This window comes from Somniosus microcephalus, chromosome 4 (assembly GCF_052327205.1).
Source record: "Somniosus microcephalus isolate GS21.2 chromosome 4, FLI_Smic_1.0, whole genome shotgun sequence".
NCBI classification, from domain to species: domain Eukaryota; kingdom Metazoa; phylum Chordata; class Chondrichthyes; order Squaliformes; family Somniosidae; genus Somniosus; species Somniosus microcephalus.
This window is the reverse complement of record NC_140990.1, coordinates 12,576,178-12,591,941: the sequence shown is the minus strand read 5'-3', so window position 1 is coordinate 12,591,941 and position 15,764 is coordinate 12,576,178. Positions and strand designations below refer to the sequence as shown.

The 15,764-nt window shown below is 51.2% G+C and overlaps 1 protein-coding gene across 1 annotated transcript in view; it reads right to left on the bottom strand.

Annotated features, from left to right (window-relative positions):
• LOC147118294 (proteasome activator complex subunit 1-like) overlaps positions 1-15,764 on the bottom strand; it is a 1,298,587-nt gene that overhangs the window by 204,572 nt on the left and 1,078,251 nt on the right. The window lies entirely within an intron of this gene.

The following is a 15,764-nucleotide window of genomic DNA, read 5'->3' as shown; positions in this document are numbered from 1 at the left end:
CATTCAATCGTAGGAACAGGAGGAGGCCATTCAGCCCCTCAAGCCTGTTCCACCCATTTAATCATAGGAACAGGAGGAGGCCATTCAGCCCCTCGAGCCAGTTCTGCCCATTCAATCACAGGAACAGGAGGCCATTCAGCCCCTTGAGCCTGTTCCACCCATTCAATCATAGGAACAGGAGGAGGCCATTCAGCCCCTCGAGCCCGTTCCACCCATTCAATCATAGGAACAGGAGGAGGCCATTCGGCCCATCGAGCCCGTTCTGCCCATTCAATCAAAAGAACAGGGGGAGGTCATTCAGTCCCTCGAGTTTGTTCTGCCCATTCAATCATAGGATCAGGAGGAGGCCATTCAGCCCCTCGAGCCTGTTCCACCCATTCAATCATTGGAACAGGAGGAGGCCATTCACTCCCTCGAGTCTATTCCGCCCATTCAATCATTGGACCTGGAGGAGGCCATTCAGTCCCTCGAGTTTGTTCTGCCCATTCAATCATAGGATCAGGAGGAGGCCATTCAGCCCCTCGAGCCTGTTCCACCCATTCAATCATTGGAACAGGAGGAGGCCATTCACTCCCTCGAGTCTATTCCGCCCATTCAATCATAGGATCAGGAGGAGGCCATTCAGCCCCTCGAGCCTGTTCCACACATCACGGCAAATCTGTATCTTAACTCCATCTACCTGCCTTGGTTCCGTATCCCTCAATACTTTTAACGCAACAAAAATCTATCGATCTCAGTCTTGAAATCTCCAATTGACCCCCCAGTATCCACAGCCTTTCGGGGGGGGAGAGTTCCAGATTTCCACTAACCCACTGTGTGAAGAAGTGCTTCCTGACATCACCCCTGAACGGCCCGGCTCTAATGTTAAGATGATGCCCCCTTTGTTCTGGACTCCGCACCCCCACCCCCCCCACCCCCGCCCCTACACCAGAGGAAAGAGTTTCTCTCCATCTACCCTGTCAAATCCTTTAATTGTCTTAAACACCTCAGTTAGATCACCCCTTAATCTTCTAGGCTCGAGGGAACACAAGCCTCGACTGTGCAAGCTGACCCTCATAATTTAACCCTTTAAGCCCCGGTAACCTCCTGTGTGTGGAGTGTATTTGGAATGTAGATGCACGGAGCCTGGACTAGTTATCTAGCGAATGTGGGTTCAAATCCCAACCTGGCAGTTTGATAATTTCAACTCAGTTTTATAAAATTCTTAAAATAAAAAGCTGGGATCTGTAAAAGTGTCGAATTGTTGTTTGGTACCTAACTGGTTTACTACACTAACTGATCTTACACTAAACATCCATAAGACAAAGGTCCTCTACCAACCTGCCCCCGTCACACACTACTGCCCCCCGATTATCAAAATCCACAACAAGGCCTTGGACAACATGGACCACTTTCCATACCTCGGGAGCCTACTGTCAACAAGGGCAGACGTCGACGACGAAGTCCAACACCGCCTTCAGTGTGCCAGTGCAGCCTTCGGTCGCCTGAAGGAGAGAGTGTTTGAAGACCAGGACCTCAAACCCGGCACTAAGCTCATGGTCTACAGAGCAGCAGTGATACCTGCCCTGCTGTATGCCTCAGAGACATGGACCATGTACAGCAGGCACCTCAAAGCACTGGAGAGGTACCACCAACGCTGCCTCCGCAAGATCCTGCAAATCCATTGGCAGGATAGGCGCACCAACGTCAGTGTTCTCGCTCAGGCCAACATCCCCAGCATCGAAGCTTTGACCACGCTCGATCAGCTCCGATGGACGGGACACGTCGTCCGCATGCCTGATACGAGACTCCCAAAACAATCGCTCTACTCGGAGCTCCGGCAGGGCAAGAGAGCCCCAGGTGGGCAGAGGAAACGCTTCAAGGACACCCTCAAAGCCTCCTTGAAAAAGTGTAACATCCCCACCGACACCTGGGAATCCCTGGCCCAAGACCGCACAAAGTGGAGGAGAAGCATCCGGGAAGGCGCCGAACACCTCGAGTCTCTTCGCTGGGAGCAAGCGGAAGCCAAGCGCAGGCAGCACAAGGAGCGCACGTCACCCCAAGCACCCCACCCACCCGCCCCTTCAACCACCGTCTGCCCCACCTGTGACAGAGACTGTAGGTCCCGCATCGGACTCATCAGTCAATTCAATTCAATTCAAATCGCTTTATTGGCATGACAAGTTACATCTTATGTTGCCAAAGCATCGGAAAACATTCCTGTTTGTTCACAAAAATACAGATCTATCCATACAGTGTATAAACAGATATATCCCTGAGTGTATAAATATATACTTTCATATAATTTATATATACTCTTTTCTTATATTTACTGGTTGTCCCTCTGTTTATGGCAAGCTGTAACATAGTGTGCCGCTAGTGTTATGCAATTTCCCTCTTCCCCTAGTAGGTATGGGAGTTTTTGGTCGTCATTCAAATTTCTGAATTCCGGGCATATTTTTGTGAATTTTGGGTAGAAATTCTCCCTTATGCCCTGATATTTTCTACAAGCTGTGAGGAAGTGCATCTCTGTCTCCACCACTCCCTGACTGCAGTGAGAGCATATCCTGTCCTCTCTTGGTAGCCGGGTCTGTCTGTGTCTACCTTTTTCGATCGCCAGGTTATGTTCACTAAGTCTGTACCTTGTCAAAGTTTTTCTCAGTTTGCTATCCTTTACCATGGTCAGGTAATCAGCCATGTTGTATTGTCTGTTTAGGGCCAAGTAGCAATTGAGTTTGCTTTGGGTTTTTGTTGTTTCTGCCCAATATGACAGATATTTTACCTTTTGCTTAGCGACGATTGTGTTGGGTCGAATTCTTTGTGTTACGCTGTCACTGTCCTGGGGCTGGTTATTGTTGGTAGTGTTAGTAGTTACTTCACTGAGTCCCAGGACTAGTTGACTGAGGGTATTCTTCTTTATGGTCCTCTCTTGGCATTTCAGGGCTTCGTAGCGATAGCATTGGGGGTTGCTCATTTCTAGGTGTTTCCAAAATTTGGTGGCTCTTTTTTGGATAGTGATTATTAATGGATATTGGCCTAGTTCTGCCCTGCATGCATTGTTTACGGTTTTCCTTTGAGTCCGGAGGATACTTTTACAGAATTCTGCATGTAGGATCTCAATTGGGTGTTTGTCCCATTTTGCAAATTCTTGTTGTGTTAGCGGTCCCCACACCTCACTGCCATAGAGTGCAATTGGTTCAATTACTGATTTGAAAATTTTGAGCCAAATTCTAATTGGGATTTCTATTTGGATTGATTTTTTAATGGCATAGAAAGCCCTTCTTGCTTTCTCTTTCAGTTCATTCACAGCCAGTTTGAAATTTCCCGTAGAACTGATTTTTAAGCCCAAGTATGTGTAGTTAGTGGTTTGTTCAATTTTGGTTGTTCCTAGTGTGAAATTTATTTTGGGTCCCTGATGTCTGGATCTTTGCTGGAACACAAGGACTTTGGTTTTTTGGGGATTTATTGTCATGGCCCAAGTCTGGCATTATGACTCCAGCAGATCCAGGTTCTGCTGTAGACCCTCCTTAGTTGGTGACAGCAGAACCAGGTCGTCTGCATAGAGGAGGAATTTAACCTTGGATTCATATAGGGTGAGGCCGGGTGCTGTAGATTGTTCAAGTAGTTTTGCCAATTCATTTATGTAAATATTAAAGAGTGTCGGTGAGATTGGCGAGCCACCTGAGAACTCATTTTTAATGTGGAAGCAAGTCACCCTCAGTTCCGAGGGACTGCTTAAGAAAGAGGTTCACTAATGTCCCTTTAAGGGGAAAGATGGACAACTGCTGTCCTTACCCGGTCAGGGCCTGTATGTGACTCGCATCCCCACACCCAACACGATTGACTCTTATTTTTTTTATTTTTTTTATTCGTTTATGAGATGTGGACATCACTGGCAAGGCCAACATTTCTTGCCCATCCCTAATTGCCCTTGAGAAGGTGGTGGTGATGCGCTATCAATTACTCAAAAGACTGAGGTTAAGCGAGTAACTAACAGGCTTTTATTAACAAGAGAATGAAGGTGTGCCTCGAGTGGTCGACCAGTCCAGAATACAGAGGGACTGTGGAGCAGTCACCTTTATACCTGGACTCGTGGAAGGAGTCAGCCGAGGCATGTACAGACATGTACACAGTGGAATACAAACACCCACACAGGCAGGTATAACAGTGGTTTACCACATTCACCCCTTGTTTAAAAATGAGTCTGGCGGGGTGAAGTGTATTAAAAGTTTGTGTATTGGAGTCTCTCCGGAGGTCTTGTCTGCCGCTGTGATCGACGTGGCGATGGCAGGGGTAGTGAAGCTTCCGGCGTCAAGTCCCGCGTAGGCTGGGGCACTGGTGTGTAGTCCTCGTGGGTGTCGAGCGGGTCGCGGGGCCCAGGCGTGCCGTCTGCTGGGGTTGGATATTGGATCGTGGGGGGGGGTGGTAGTGGGTAGTGGGTTACTGGGGCCCCCGAGGGTGCGAGGTCTCGTATGGAGACTGTGTCCTCCCGCCCGTCCGGGTACGCAATGTAAGCATACTGGGGGTTGGCGTGGAGGAGGTCGACCCTCTCGACCAGGGGGTCCATTTTATGGGTCCTCACGTGTCTTCTCAGTAGGACCGGCCCTGGGGACGTCAGCCATGGCGGTAGCGATGTCCCCGATGTGGACTTCCTTGGGAAGACAAACATTTTCTCATGAGGGGTGGCATTAGTGGCAGTGCAGAGCAGTGACCGAATAGAGTGGAGCGCATCGGGGAGCACATCCTGCCAGCGGGAGGTCGGAAAGGCCCCTAGACTTTAAGGCTAGCAGGGCGGCCTTCCAAACTGTCGCATTCTCTCTTTCCACCTGTCCGTACCCCCGGGGGTTGTAACTGGTGGTCCTGCTTGTGGCAATACCCCTAGCCAGCAGGTACTGGCGGAGTTCGTCGCTCATAAACGATGAGCCCCGGTCGCTATGGATATAGCTGGGGAAACCGAACAGGGTGAAGAGGTCGTTCAGACATTTAATGACCGTGGCACTGGTCATGTCCGGGCAGGGGATGGCGAACGGGAAACGGGAGTACTCATCAATAATGTTGAGGAAGTACACATTGTGGTCGGAGGAGGGGAGAGGCCCTTTAAAATCAACGCTCAGGCGCTCGAAGGGGCGAGTGGCTTTTATCAGGTGAGCCCTGTCTGGTCTATAAAAGTGCGGCTTGCACTCAGCGCAGACTTGGCAGTTCCTGGTCATGGTCCTGACCTCCTCAATGGAGTAAGGCAGGTTGCGGGCCTTGATGAAGTGGAAGAACCTGGTGACCCCCGGGTGGCAGAGGTCATTGTGGAGGGCCCGCAGTCTATCGATCTGCGCGCTGGCGCAGGTGCCACGCGATAGAGCATCCGGGGGTTCATTGAGCTTCCCGGGCCGGTACAAGATCTCGTAATTGTAGGTGGAAAGTTCGATTCTCCACCTCAAGATCTTGTCGTTTTTGATTTTGCCCCTCTGCTTGTTGTTAAACATAAAAGCAACTGAACGCTGGTCAGTGAGCAGGGTAAATCATTTTCCGGCCAGGTAGTGCCTCCAATGACGCACAGCCTCCACAATAGCCTGGGCCTCCTTCTCAACAGCGGAGTGTCTGGTCTCCGGGCCTTGGAGGGTTCATGAAAAGAAGGCCATGGGTCTCCCCGCCTGATTAAGGGTAGCGGCCAGGGCAAAGTCGGACGCGTCGCTTTCCACCTGGAAGGGGATGGATTCGTCCACTGCGTGCATGGTGGCTTTGGCAATGTCTTCCTTGATACGGTGGAAGGCTAAGCGGGCCTCTGCCGTCAAGGGAAAAGAGGAGGACTTGATCAGCGGACGGGCCTTGTCCGCATAGTAGGGGACCCACTGGGCATAATAGGAGAAAAACCCTAGGCACCTCTTCAGGGCCTTGAGGCAGTGGGGCAGTGGGAGTTCCATAAGGGGACGCATCCGGTCGGGGTCGGGACCGATGACTCCGTGTTCCACAACACAGCCAAGGATGGCGAGGCGGGTTGTGCGGAATATGCACTTCTCCTTGTTATACGTCAGGTTCAGGAGATGGGCGGTGCAGAGGAATTTTTCGAGGTTTGCGTCATGGTCCTGCAAGTCATGGCCGCAGATGGTCACATTGTCCAGATATGGGAAAGTGGCCTGCAACGCATTTTGATCGACCATCCGGTCCATCTCCCTTTGGAAGACGGAGACCCCATTGGTGACGCCAAAGGGAACCCTAAGGAAGTGATAGAGGCGGCCGTTTGCCTCAAAGGCAGTATACTGGCGGTCCTCAGGGCGGATAGGGAGCTGGTGGTACGCTGATTTCAGGTCAATGGTCGAGAAGACGCGGTACTGCGCGATCTGGTTGACCACATCAGCTATGCGGGGGAGTGGGTAAGCGTCCAGCAGGGTGTAGCGATTTATTGTCTGGCTGTAGTCGATGACCAGGCGCTGCTTCTCGCCGGTCTTAACGACCACAACCTGGGCTCGCCAGGGGCTGGTGCTGCCCTTAATAATCCCCTCCTTCAGGAGCCGCTCCACTTCGGTTTTAATGAAAACCCTGTCCCCGGCACTGTATCGCCTGCTCTTTGTGGCGATGGGCTTACAGTCGGGGGTGAGGTTAGCAAACAGTGAGGGGGGGGATGACTCTGAGTGTGGAGAGGTTGCACCTGGTGCGCGGCGGGCAGTTTGGAAGCTGCTGGCTGCGGACTGTGAGTGGGGGGAGGGGTCCACCGTACGCCATCGTAACACTTTTAAGGTGACACTGAAAATCTAACCCCAGTAGAACGGCAGCGCAGAGGTGGGGCAGGACCAGAAGTTTAAAATTATCATACATAGTCCCGTCTACTAAGAGTGTCACCACGCAGTAGCCGCCAATGTCCGCCGACTGGGACTCGGAGGCCATAGAAATCCGCTGGTGCGTAGGCAGGACTGGGAGAGAGCAACGCCGCACCGTGTCGGGGTTGATGAAGCTCTCCGTGCTCCCAGAGTCAAAAAGGCAGGTTGTTTCGTGACCATTTACCTTAATGTCCATTGTGGACCGGGCCAGTTGGTGCAGTCTCGCTTGGTCCAGCGTAACGGAGGCCAGCGTAGGGGCCGGTGTGTCGCTGCGGGTATCAGATGAGGCGGTGTTGGGGGCCTGCTGCGGCCCGGCTGGCATCCAAGATGGCGGCGTCCATGATCCCCATGTGGCTGGAGGCGTCCAAAATGGCTGCTGTTCCGGTGGTTCGCACATGGCTGGGGAGGCCCAAGATGGCGGCCCGCACGGCCCACACGCGGCGCTGCTGGGGTTCGGGGTGGCTTTGGCCCTGCAGATGCTGGCGTAGTGTCCCTTCTTCCCGCAGCCCGAGCAGATCGCATTTTTTGCCGGGCAGCGCGCTCTGGGGTGTTTGGCCTGGCCACAGAAGTAGCATTTCTGGCCTTGGGACACTGCTGCGGTAGTTGGGCCGTTGCTGGGATGTGGCTGGGGTGGCACGGCGCTTTGAGACGGTCCTACCGTGTCCCAGGCTGTCGTTCCCCGCGGCGTCCACGGTGCAGAGGAGTAGGCATCCATGCCCCGGTAGGCTGCGTCCAATGATAGTGCGAGTTCAGAGGCCTTGTTGAGGTCGAGGTCACTCTGCTCCAACAGTCGCTGTCGGGTGTAATTGGACCTGTGGCCTGCTACAAAAGCATCCCAGATAAGTTCCTCTGTGTACACGGCGGCCTTTACATCCTTACAACCACAGGCCCGGCCAAGCACAGACAGTACCTGAAGGTATTCCTCGGTCGATTCCCCAGGTTGTTGTTTACGACTCCCCAGGAGGTGCCTGGCGTACACCTCATTCACTGGGCGCGTGTACTGGTCCTTGAGGAGCTTGAGAGCAGCCGTGTACGAGGTCGCGTCCTGGATGACCGAGTACGCTCGGTGGTTCACTTTGGAGGTCAGGACATCCAGTTTGTCCTCATCCGATTTGACCGTTGCAGCGGAGGCGATCAGGAATCTTTCAAAGCACCTAAGCCAGTGAGCAAACTTGGTGGATGCGTCCGCCTCCCGATGGTCTAAGTCCAGGCATGCTGGTGTGAGGATCTTCTCCATTATAAAAAAATCTTGTTAATAAAATTGATGCGCTATCAATTACTCAAAAGACTGAGGTTAAGCGAGTAACTAACAGGCTTTTATTAACAAGAGAATGAAGGTGTGCCTCGAGTGGTCGACCAGTCCAGAATACAGAGGGACTGTGGAGCAGTCACCTTTATACCTGGACTCGTGGGAGGAGTCAGCCGAGGCATGTACAGACATGTACACAGTGGAATACAAACACCCACACAGGCAGGTATAACAGTGGTTTACCACAGGTGGTGAGCCACCTTCTTGAACCGCTGCAGTCCGTGTGGTGATGGTACTCCCACAGTGCTGTTAGGGAGGGAGTTCCAGGATTCTGACCCAGCGACGATGAAGGAACGCCGATATATTTCCAAGTCAGGATGGTGTGTGACTTGGAGGGGAACTTGGAGATGGTGGTGTTCCCGTGCACCTGCTGCCCTTGTTGTTAGATCCGTGGTTCAGTGGATAAAGAATTACATGGATGCTGTATATAACAAGCAACAGGTCTTTACTGGAGGAGGGTCATCTCTAGACTGGAGTACAGAGGCATGTGCACAGCTTATATACCGGTGTGGTTACTGCCGGTACTACAGTATACAGGAGCTGTAAAAAGTAGTTCTGACTTAAAGCACATACACTACAATTCCTCCCTTTTTAGATTAATAATACCCCCTTAATATTCAAATAACAATTACATTTTTACATGTACATTCAATAACAAAAAGTCCATTTATAGATTCAGTATTTGGGGCGGCTTCCTGACCCTTTCGGGATAGCGCCTTTCCGGAGGTTCTTGTTCTTGGTGCAGAGGCGATTCTGACCCCTTTTCATCGGGTAGTTCATCGGGTTCCACTGCTACTGGGTCTGAAGTAGATGCTACCGGTATGTCGGGTTCATCCCCAGGTACTCGAGACATGGGGTTGATGCCTTCCTGTGACGCTAAGATCTGATCGACGTGGCATCTCACAATGTTCTCCCCGACATCCACTGTGTACATTAATGGCCCCTGCCTTGTACATATCGTTCCGGGTTGCCACTTCTCTGTTCGATAGTCACGGGCCAAGACTGGTTGCCCTACATTGAAGCTCCTTGTCGGCTTCTCGTTGATGTGCTGGAATTGTTTGTCCTCAACATTTCTTCACACATTTGGTCTGAGCAAATCCAGACGAGATCTCAACCTTCTGTTAAAGAACATCATGGCCGGGGTCTGGTTGGTAACTGCATGTGTCGCGTTTCGGTAGGCTAATAAGAAATTGTCCATCTTATGCTGTAGTGGAACTTCCTTGTCGCACATGGCCTTTATCGCCTTCTTAAAGGATTGTACGAACCTCTCAGCCAATCCATTGGTGGCTGGATGATACGGGGCGGATGTGTAATGCCTTACCCCATTCCTTTTCATGAATTTTTGGAACTCGTCGGACACAAACTGTGGTCCATTATCAGAGCAGATCTGCTCTGGCAAACCGTTTCTGGCAAATATGGTCCGTAGGACTGCAATTGTTTTCTCTGTAGTGGTTGAAGACATCTTTATCACCTCAGGCCACTTTGAATGAGCATCCACTGCTATTAAGAACATTGAGTCCATGAATGGACCAGCGAAATCAATGTGCACCCGTTGCCATGGAGAGGAGGGCCACTCCCATGGGTGTAGAGGGGCATGTGGTGGTGCATTTTGGACCTTCTGGCATCCTAAGCAGCTCTTAGTTAGGTCTTCGATTTGTTGATCGATTCCCGGCCACCACACATAAGCCCTAGCAAGGCTTTTCATTTTCACTCCCCCCAGATGACCTTCATGTAGCTCCTTTAGCACTCTCTCCCTTAACTTGGGTGGAATCACCACTCTGGATCCACACATCACTGTCCCCTGGCATACTGACAGCTGTTCTCTTCTGGATGAGAATGCTGGCAACAGTGAGTCGCCATGTGTTGGCCATCCCCTCACCGTCAATTCATATACCCGTGACAGCGTCGGATCATTGCGGGTCTCCTTCTCTATATCCGCGTTTTTTACTGGCAATCGTTCAATTATCGACGAATAAAATATCTCGATAGGGTCCACTGCTGGTACTTCCTCCTCCGTAGGCAGTGGCAGGCGCGATAGCCCATCAGCGTTCCCATGCTGTTTCATGCCTTTATATTCTATTTCATATTGATTCGCCCCTAGAAACAGGGACCATCTTTATAACCGCTGTGCAGTCATTGCTGGCACGCCCTTCTTAGGATTAAAGATGGAGACAAGTGGTTGGTGGTCAGTCAGCAAGGTGAATTTCTGCCCATGCAGATAATGGTTGAACTTTTTTACTCCCCATACTAGGCTGAGGGCCTCCCTGTCAATCTGGGCGTAGTTGTGCTCGGCTGAGGTTAGTGACCGAGACGCAAAGGCCACTGGCCTCTCCAACCCGTCTGGGAATTTGTGCGACAGCACCGCTCCAATGCCGTAGGGTGATGCATCACATGCCAAACGAATTGGTAGTGCTGGGTTGAAATGGGCCAACACCTCTTTTGATGTGATCAATTCTTTACACTTCTGGAAAGCTCGTCTACGTTCGTCATCCCACTTCCATGGCACCCCTGTGTGCAGTAGGGTGTTCAGCGGGTGTAGTACCGTAGACAAATTTGGTAAGAACTTGTGGTAATAGTTTACCAGCCCGAGGAACGACCTCAGTTGTGACACATTTTCCAGTGCTGGAGCCTGGACTACTGCCTCAATCTTGTCAGGGGACTTATGTAACCCCTCTTCATCGATGACGTGGCCGCAATACGAGATCTGTTTCTGGAAAAACTCGCACTTGTGGTGATTAGCTCGTAGCCCATATTCCTTTAATCTGGCGAGCACATTCTCCAAGTTAGCGAGGTGATCACCGTCATTTTCGCCTGTGACCAAGATGTTGTCCAAATAACACTGGGTCCCTGGAATCCCTTGCAGGACCTGATCCATCGCCCTTTGCCAGATAGCCAGAGCCGAGGCTACTCCAAACACCAGCTGGTTGTATTGATAGAGACCTTTATGGGTGTTGATCGTAAGGTAATGTTTTGAAGCTTCTTCTACCTCCATTTGCAAGTACGCCTGGGCTAGATCAATTTTTGTGAAGCGTTTACCACCAGATAGCGAGGCGAAAATATCCTCAATTCGTGGAAGCGGATATTGCACTGTGTGAAGGACTGGGTTCACTGTCACCTTAAAATCCCCACAGATGCGGATCTTCTTTGGTTCCCCAGGCGTATTACTCAACGACCTCTTCATTACAGGGACGATGGGTGTAGCCCACTCGCTCCAGTCCACTTTGGACAGTACTCCTGAACGTTCCAACCCTTCCAGCTCTGCTTCAACCGCTGGTCTGATCGCATAAGGCACTGGTCTGGCCTTCAGAAACTTTGGGCTTGCATTATCCTCTATTTTAATTGTTGCTGTTATTTCTTTTAGTGTTCCTAGTCCCTCCTGGAACACTTCTTTTGCGTCAGTTAGCATTTTTGACAGTCGTCCAGGTGTGACGTCGTCATCCTTTTTGGCCTCCACCTTCAGTGCCTGTATGGAATGCCAATCTAAATGTATCTTCCGGATCCACTCACATCCTAGCAGTGGTGGTCCTCCATTTGGCAATACATATATATCGATTTTAGGTATTTCCTGACTTTTATATGTCACTTTCACCCTTATGTTTCCTTTGGGGTAGACTTTTTGCCCCGTATACGTCTTCAAGACAATCTCTGTAGCTTTCAAGGGTATGTGTGAAAATAGCCGCTTGTAGTCTCTTTGATTTATGACTGTTAGAGCTGACCCTGTGTCCAATTCCATTTCCACTTGGACTCCGTCTATCTTGAGTGTAACCCAGATAGTCTGGTGATCCTCTATTTCGGTTACATTATGTAGTTTCAGACAACCCAGCTCCTTGCTTCCGGAGTCTGTGTCACTTTTCTGTTCGTCTGAACCACTGTCCATCACCTGGTGTACCTTTTAGTACTTCTCCTGTGGAGATTTCTTACTGTTGGTTTTCTTCCCAGACCTGCAGACTCTTGCTATGTGTCCTGCTTTCCCACATTGTCTGCACACTTGGTCCTTGAACCAACAATCTTTCTGGTCATGTGTTGTTCTGCCGCAGCGATAGCACTTCCCTGTTCCATAGGTCATTTCATTGGTGCCGTATTCTTGCGGTCTCCGTTGTATCTCTGCAGCGCCCCTTGCGGCTGCTTCGTGTGATACTGCCATATTGAAAGCTTTGTCCAGCGTAAGGTTCTTTTCTGATAGAAGCCGTTTCTGGGTTCTTTCACTTTGTAGCCCACACACAAACTTGTCCCTTAACGTGTCTGCTAGTCCCGCTCCAAATTGGCAGTATTTCGATAGCTTGCGCAGTTCCGTTAGGTACTCAGCATTGCTTTCATCTTTGTGCTGGTTCCTTTTATGGAACTTAAATCGTTCTGCTATCAGCAGTGGTGTGGGGCTTAAGTGGTCCTGTAGGATTTCTACTATGCTTCCAAAATCCTTGTTTACCGGCTTCTCTGGGGTTATTAGATTCCGCAGTAACCCATAAGTTTTTGCACCCATGGAATTTAACAGAACCAGTGCTTTATTAGCATCTGGCACTTCATTCGCCCTGCAGTACACCTCAATACATTCCACATAGGTCGCCCAATCTTCGACTTCATTGTCGAACGTAGAGATACTGCCACTCTTCGGCATCCTTGGTTGTGCGTTAACTATCCCCAATGGCGCCTCCCGCGCTTCCCCTTCTTCTCCGCTGGCACAAAATGGCGTCTCCCGCGCTTTCCTTCCTTCCCGCGCTCGCCCGTCTTCTCTGCTGCGGCTTCGCAAAATGGCGTCTCCCGCGCTCTTCCTTCTTCTCCGCGGCTCAATGGCGCCTCACGCGCTCTCCCTGCTTCTCCGCGGCTCAATGGCATCTCCCCTCGCTTCGCCCCGCGGACCCTGAGCAGCCCGCGATCCCTGGCTGTGCTCTGCGCGTTCTTCTCTTGACATTTGTCGACGCCGCTCGGTCTAGAACCCGGCTGTTTCTTACCCTCTCTCTCTCCGGTTTTGCAGTATTTTTTCACGACGCCACTCGGTGATCAACCCCTGGCTGCGCCCTGCTCTCTTCACCCTTTTTCTTACCCCGTCGACGCTGCCCGGCTCTCTCTCTCTGCCGTCGGTCGGCTCCAGCCGCCGCTGCTCGGGAAGGGTCTGCTCAGGACCTGTCGTCGGTCTCTTACTGCTCGTTGTGGCTGGGGAACCAAGCCCGGCTCTCCACAGCCTCCCCAGCGAAGTTGGATCTCTGCCTGACTGCTGGGCGGTTGCTCGTGGTCGACGCCCGTGTTCCTGGACTCGACTATTTTTTTTTTTTTTTTGCTTAATGTTGCAGGTAGATTCGCATCAACACTCGTCGCCACTGTTAGATCCGTGGTTCAGTGGATAAAGAATTACACGGATGCTGTATATAACAAACAACAGGTCTTTATTGGAGGAGGGTCATCTCTAGACTGGAGTACAGAGGCATGTGCACAGCTTATATACCAGTGTGGTTACTGCCGGTACTACAGTATACAGGAGCTGTAAAAAGTAGTTCTGACTTAAAGCACATACACTACACTTGTCCTTCTAGGTGGAAGAGGTTGCGGGTTTGGGAGGTGCTGCTGAAGAAGCCTTGGCGAGTTGCTGCAGTGCATCTTGTAGCTGGTACACACTGCAGCCACGGTACACCGGTGGTGGAGGGAGTGAATGTTTAAAGTGGTGGATGGGGTGCCAATCAAGCGGGCTGCTTTGTCCTGGATGGTGTCGAGCTTCTTGAGTGTTGTTGGAGCTGCGCTCATCCAGGCAGGTGGAGAGTATTCCATCACACTCCTGACTTGTGCCTTGTAGATGGTGGAAAGGTTTTGGGGAGTCAGGAGGTGAGACACTCACCACCGAATTCCCAGCCTCTGACCTGCTCTTGTTGCCACAGTATTTATGTGGCTGGTCCAGTTAAGTTTCTGGTAAATGGTGACCCCCAGGATGTTGATGGTGGGGGATTCAGCGATGGTAATGCCATTGAATGTCAAGGGGAGGTGGTTAGACTCTCGCTTGTTGGAGATGGTCATTGCCTGGCACTTGTGTGGTGCAAATGTTACCTGCCACTTATCAGCCCAAGCCTGAACGTCGTCCAGGTCTTGTTGTATGCGGGCGTGGACTGCTTCATTATCTGAGGAGTTGTGAATGGCGCTGAACACTGTGCAGTCATCAGCGAACATCCCCATTTCTGACCTTATGTTGGAGGGAAGGTCATTGATGAAGCAGCTGAAGATGGTTGGGCCTAGGACACTGCCCTGAGGAACTCCTGCAGCGATGTCCTGGGGCTGTGATGATTGACCTTCAACCACCACAACCATCCACCCTCTGTAGTGGCCACTCGGTGTCGCAAACCGCTAAGGGTTCACTTACCTACATAGGATTACATAGAATGTACAGCACAGAAACAGGCCATTCGGCCCAACCAGTCCATGCCGGTGTTTATGCTCCACTCGAGCCTCCTCCCGTCTTTCCTCATCTAAATCTGTCAGCGTAACAGAATTGGATGAGCAAAAATTTTCTCCAATTAAATATTGGAAAGTCCGAAGCCATTGTTTTCGGTCCCTGCCACAAACTCCGTTCCCTGGCCACGGACTCCATCCCTTTCCCTAACATCTGTCTGAGGCTGAACCAGACTGTTCACAACCTTGATGTATTATTTGACCCTGAAATGAGCTTCCGACCGCATATCTGCAGCATAACAAAGACCGCCTACTTCTACCTCCGTAACATCGCCTGTCTCCGCCCTTGCCTCAGCTCATCCGCTGCTGAAACCCTCGTCCAAGCCTTTGTTACCTCTAGGCTTGACTATTCCAATGCACTCCTGGCTGGCCTCCCACATTCCACCCTACGTAAACTTGAGGTCATCCAAAACTCAGCTGCCCATGTCCTAACCCGCACCAAGTCCCGTTCACTCATCCCCCCTGTGCTCGTTGACCTACATTGGCTCCCGGTTAAGCAACGCCTTGATTTCAAAATTCTCATCCTTGTTTCCAAATCCCTCCATGGTCTCGCCCCTCCCCATCTCTGTAATCTTCTTCAGCCCCACAACCTCCCGAGATATCTGCGCTCCTCTAATTCTGCCCTCTTGAGGATCCCTGATTATAATCGCTCAACCTTTGGTGGTCGTGCCTTCAGCTGCCTGGGCCCTAAGCTCTGGAATTCCCTCCCTAAACCTCTCCGCCTCGCTACCTCTCTTTCCTACTTTAAGACGCTCCTTAAAACCTACCTCTTCGACCAAGCTTTTGGTCACCTGCCCTAATTTATTCTTATGTGGCTCGGTGTCAAATTTTTTGTCTTAAAATACTCCTGTGCAGTGCCTTGGGACGTTATACTACGTTAAAGGCGCTATTGTTGAGATACCGCGGCAAACGTGGGAGTCGAGACAGTGCTATTGAAAACACAACTGCTTTATTCTGACCACATGGCAAACAGGAACTAGAAACGCCCGCGCATCCACTTAAATACTTCCCAGACAGGAAGTGCTCCCGGCAGCCTGTCCCTGCGGGAAACAAGTTGCTGGAGGAAAGGGCCCCCGGCTGGGGGCTTCTGCTTAGACTGTCTGTGCCGCCGTGAGCGGATTATGTCCAGTGGTGGCGTGTCGCCACAGAGCTCCCCCCAGAATCCGCTTAGGAGGAGTGGACGAGTCGTGACGGTGGTCTAATGGTTCTGCCGCAGCGGCTCTGAGTGGCCGCCG